General features: G+C 36.2%; 1 non-coding gene across 1 annotated transcript; it reads left to right on the top strand.

Moving 5' to 3' along the window:
• Window positions 1–351: 351 nt before the first annotated feature.
• Window positions 352–423, top strand: TRNAC-GCA (transfer RNA cysteine (anticodon GCA)). Its single transcript has one exon. It is a non-coding gene; the product is annotated as a tRNA-Cys (tRNA).
• Window positions 424–5,708: the final 5,285 nt, after the last annotated feature.

The raw sequence follows: 5,708 nt of genomic DNA, 5'->3' as shown, positions 1-5,708 counted from the left end.
CTCAGCCATAAAAAAGAATACATTTGAATCAGTTCTAATGAGATGGATCAACTTAGAGCCTGTTAAACACAGTGAAGTAATTCAGAAAGACAAAGACAAATACCGTATAGTAACACATATATATGGAATCTAGAAAGATGGTACTGATGAACCTATTTGCTGGGCAACAATGGAAACACAGACATAGAGAACAGAAGTTCAGATTCTTAGTACAAAAGCTTTTAAGGATAGGCCAGGTTCCCCTCCCAATCTTACACAGTAGCAAAATGAAAATAAATATTTCAGTCAATTATGTTGCAACAACAGTTGACAAAAACTTTTCTCTTTCTGTCTTACTTCACTCTTTAGTCTTCCCTGGTGGCTGAGATGGTAAAGTGTCTGCCTGCAATGCGGAAGGCCCAGGTTCGATCCCTGGGTTGGGAAGATCTCCTGGAGAAGGAAACAGCAACCCACTCCAGTACTCTTGCCTGGAGAATCCCATGGGCGGAGGAGTCTGGTAGCCCACAGTCCATGGGGTTGCAAAGAGTCGGACATGACTGAGCGACTTCACTTTCACTTTCACTCTGTATAATAGGCTCCAGTTTCATCCACCTCCTTAGAATTGATTCACATGTATTCTTTTTAATGGCTGAGTAATACTCCATTGTGTATATGTACCACAGCTTTCTTATCCATTCACCTGCTGATGGACATCTAGGTTGCTTCCATGTCCTGGCTATTGATGTATGGCAAAACCAGTGCAATATTGCAAATTAATTAACCTCCAATTAAAATAAATAAATTTATATTAAAAATAATCATGATCCTCAAAAAAAAAAAACCAGTTGTGGAGAAAATATTTCAAAAAAAAAAAAAACTTTTCTCATGTGATAATACACTTTTAACCATAAACATATTTTTGTAGAGGGAATTGATTTTCAGAAAAGTGGATGCAATTTTCCACACTGACCCAATTTTATTGGCTATAATCCTGGGAATCTTTCTACAATACCATGTAGCTTCCCACCTCTTCACTGATATGTGAGAGGCTCACAAAACTGAGACAATTTTGCCACTAAAACATCATTCTAGTAGCTAATGTAGTAAAAAGATAAGATACAATTTTTTAAAAATTAGCTGTTTGGTGCATAGGTGTGAGTATGTTAGGTAATAGTTGATAGGGACCAAAATCATACCAGTATTCTGAAACTAGTGATAACTGTCAACATTCAACCAAATCCAATCATAATAGATTTAAAGGGACAGTGCAAATTCCTTTATTATACTACATTTTTGCACCCAATATTGTTTGAAATTTATCAACTATCATGTGTGTTGCTGATCATTTTTGTGTGAATATTTACACAACAGTGACATTAGGACTGATGGTAAAATGCACAAGTAAGAATGTCTTTGAGGGCCCTTAATTATACTTCTAATTTTCTTGTTCTAAATGAAATCATGCCATCTTTGTGAGATTACATAATTGAGAGGGTCTGAATAATTCCCCCCCACCCCAGGTGGCACAGTGGTAAAGAATCCTCCTGCCAATGCAGGAGATGCAGGAGACCTGGGTCCAAATGTTTGGTCAGGAAGATATCATGGAAGAGTAAATGGCAACCCACACCAGTATTCTGCCTGGAGAATCCCATGGACAGAGAAGCCTGGCAAGCTATAGTCTATGGGGTCACAAAGAGTCACACACAACCAAAGTGACTTAGTATGGATAACTGGTGGATATATACTCACATGATCATAGCAATATGTTACCATTAAACACAGTGATACAGACAAGTTTTTTGAAAAATAAGAATGCAGTGGTAAACTACAAATGCAGAAATATGATTATTTTTATCCCAGAATCAGCCTATTTCCAAAGGCCCATTGCATAGCAATATGTTACCATTAAACACAGTGATACAGACAAGTTTGTTGAAAGTAAGAATGTAGTGGTAAACTACAAATGCAGAAATATGATCATTTTTATCCCAGAATCAGCCTATTTCCAAAGGCCCATTGCATTAGAAACTCACAAATATTAAAGCTGTTGATTGAAGAAGCAAAATGCCATATTCTGTAATTCATGGAATATCCACTACTAGACATTGCTTAAACTAATTTTATTTCTAAGTAAAGAAAAGGTTCTACCTAAAGTGACTATTCGGAGAAGGCAATGGCAGCCCACTCCAGTACTCTTGCCTGGAGAGTCCCATGGATGGAGGAGCCTGGTGGGCTGCAGTCCATGGGGTCACTAAGAGTCAGACACGACTGAGAGACTTCACTTTCATTTTTCACTTTCATGCATTGGAGAAGGAAATGGCAACCCACTCCAGTGTTCTTGCCTGGAGAATCCCAGGGATGGGGGAGCCTGGTGGGCTGCTGTCTCTGGGATCACACAGAGTCGCACACGACTGAAGCAACTTAGCAGCAGCAGCAGCAAAGTGACTATTAAACATTCTATCTCATGATTGGTAATTGGTCACATTTTAGAAGTATCTAGAATGACAAGTAGAAATCTTTTTCTCTTTTAGAATCCTCTTATAATATATCAATGTTTCTTTATAAATAGATTTCCACTGTGACAAAAAAAAGTATTCAAAGGAGCATTCCATGAAAACATTTTCTTTGCTTGTTTAATGAGCTACATTTTCTGTGAAACTTTTTGCATTTTTTTCGCATCTTTTCTGAGAGGGAACAAAAGGCATAGGGCTTTGTCTTCATTTAAAACAACAAAAAATGTTTTCTAACCAAATATGAAACTATACTATTACCTCTCTCTCTTACTGAGACTCTTTTCCCACGTTAAATTGTACAGTAAGTTCCATCTTCATTATGGAGCCTTCCTGGATTGATCAAAAGACATTTTGCTTTCTGTCAGGTCTCCCATAGACTTTCCACCAATTATATTTTTCTTTCTTGCTTTACCTCCCAAAACTACTTGGTCTCGACAAGTAAAATATTAGTTTGCCCATTCATATATAATTCAGTGCTTCTATTATGTGTGCTATTATATTTGTGTGTGCTACTTCCATATCTCTTGAATGTGAGAAAAGATTTCAAAAATTATATCTAGGAAGAGAAATATGGGACAAAACTTATGTTGCAAATCAAAGACAGAATTATTGATTACTTTTTCTCTTCAGGTCCCTGATGAGAGACATTTCAATATATTTCTTAGCATAAGACTGTGTGCCTTTGTGCTTTTAAGAAGTGTAAACTAGTACAGCCACTATGGAGAACAGTGTGGAGATTCCATTAAAAACTGGAAATAGAACTGCCATACGACCCAGCGATCCCACTGCTGGGCATACACACTGAGGAAACCAGAATTGAAAGAGACACATGTACCCCAATGTTCATCACAGCACTGTTTATAATAGTTAGGACATGGAAGCAACAAATGGATAAGAAAGCTCTGGTACATATACACAATGGAATGTTACTCAGCCATTTAAAAGAATACATTTGAATCAGTTCTAATTAAGTGGATGAAACTGGAGCCTATTATACAGAATGAAGTAAGCCAGAAAGAAAAACATCAATACAGTATAATAACGCATATATACGGAATTTAGAAAGATGTTAATGATAATCCTGTATGCAAGACATCAAAAGAGACACAGATGTATAAAATAGTCTTTTGGACTCTGTGGGAGAGGGCAAGGGTAGGATGATTTGGGAGAATGACATTGAAACATGTATATTATCATATGTGAAATGAATCGCTGGTCCAGGTTCAATGCATGATACAGGGTGCTTGGGGCTGGTGCACTGGGAAGACCCAGAGGGGTGGGATGGGGAGGGAGATGGGAGGGGGATTCAGGATGGAGAACATGTGTACACCTGTGGCAGATTCATGTCAATGTATGGCAAAACCATTACAATATTGTAAAGTAATTAGCCTCCAATTAAAATAAATAAATATATATTAAAAATAATTTTAAAAAAAGAAACACAGTTTAGGGGAAAAAAAAAGAAGTGCTAAGTTTGATTACATCTAGCAGAATGTTTTGTCCTCTTGTATACTTTATCCTAGCTTCACTATACATCTATTCTGCCACATGGTTTTTCTGAACTCATTTTCCTGCTAAAATTATATTCCACAAATTCAACTTCACTATACAAATGAGCTGAGAATAACTCAGTGGTGAGTGGGTGAGGGAAAGAGATGCAAAGTTTTACTTCCTTACCTGTCCTTTATTCCAACTGTAACAAGCAGTTATTTGGTTAATTGAAAGTTGGTTGAAACAGCACTGTTTTATCAATATGGTTATGTGCTTATGTCAAACATTGAAAAAACTTATAAATGCTTATTAATCTGTCAAACATTTGATATAGGCAAAGGGCTCTTTTGGAAATGGTATCAGGTCTCATGCTTTTTTGCATACATCACATTCATAATGCAAAAAGGCTACCATTTTCAGTTTCTGCTTCTTTAAAGAAAAACTATAGAATGACGTAGCAACCTGGAAGAAGACTTCAATGGCTTTTAAAAATTTCCCCAATATTTTATACTTTACTCCTCTCACAGCTGATTTGATTTCAGGACTCACTGTCATAGTCTTTTCAATATATTCACCTTGTTTTTATAGAAACAAGACTTTTTTTCAAATTTATATTTCATTAATAAACAATATTTTATTCAATTAGCTCATAATAATACAAAGTTGAAGTGGTATAATCGGAAGGTAGAGGGAAAGAAGAAACTTCTTCAGCAAATGAGAGAAGGAGAGTCTGTATAAATATATACATAAACATGCGTTACTTCATATTTGTAAGAGTATCCAATCAAGTGTAATCCCAAAATATCTGCTCTCGATAGGATGTACTCTGAAGGAATTCTTCCCTGAGAAATAATATTCCTGATGGGTTCATTTTCTCATTTGAACTTGAATTAATTACCTTAAGCAGTTTCAGAAAGGCCCCTAAAATATCTTTTTGGCAAGATGTTATTGAACTTGTGGAACATAACTAGGGCTAAATATAGAAGACTGACAACTTTATTTTCTCCAATGCTTTGTCTTTCATGTGGATTCCCAACTCCAGATATAGAAATAATGAAACCAGTAACACTTTGTTCAACAAAAGGTAAGATAGGCTGAAAGAAATCCTGCAAAATTTTTTTGAGGGTGAGAATTATTCTTGCATTTTGCCTACTTAATAGAATTAATGCTTGGGGATTCTCCTCAGAATTAAAGACTCTTGAATTTTCCCATCATTAAAATACTCCTTTCAAGTTCCCCATTAGTCAACTTATCATACAGTGTACTAAAAATATACCAATAGAAATTATATTCAGTGTGATGCTCTCTTGCTAGGAGTCCCTATTTTTAGCAAGCAGGTGACTGTTTTGAAATTAAAGATTGCTTCTATTACATAAAATGACCATGCCTTAAAATATTCAGTTATTTTAAAATGCCACCAGTCTTTTCACAGTGTTCTACTCCAGAGGCATTCTCCTTACTACCAGGAATTGGGAAAGGTCAACTTTCTTTGGAGGGACAATGATGTGAGATCACAGACATCAGAAACTAAAACTTCTTTTCACCTGGGTTGTATACCAGCGTGCTACGTATTCTCAGTGGCCAAGGTAGCAATGCCTAGTTCTGCCTTTTGCTAAAACTAGTTTTCTATCTTATAGCTGTAAGCTGCTGTGATTCTTTCTGTGGTCTGCTTACCATGGTCATGAGAGAATTTGCAAACAAACCTGATTTATTTATTTTTCCCAA

This window comes from Ovis canadensis, chromosome X (assembly GCF_042477335.2).
Source record: "Ovis canadensis isolate MfBH-ARS-UI-01 breed Bighorn chromosome X, ARS-UI_OviCan_v2, whole genome shotgun sequence".
In the NCBI taxonomy this organism is placed as follows: Eukaryota; Metazoa; Chordata; class Mammalia; order Artiodactyla; family Bovidae; genus Ovis; species Ovis canadensis.
Note: the sequence above shows the minus strand (reverse complement) of the source record. Positions and strands in the feature narration are given on the sequence as shown.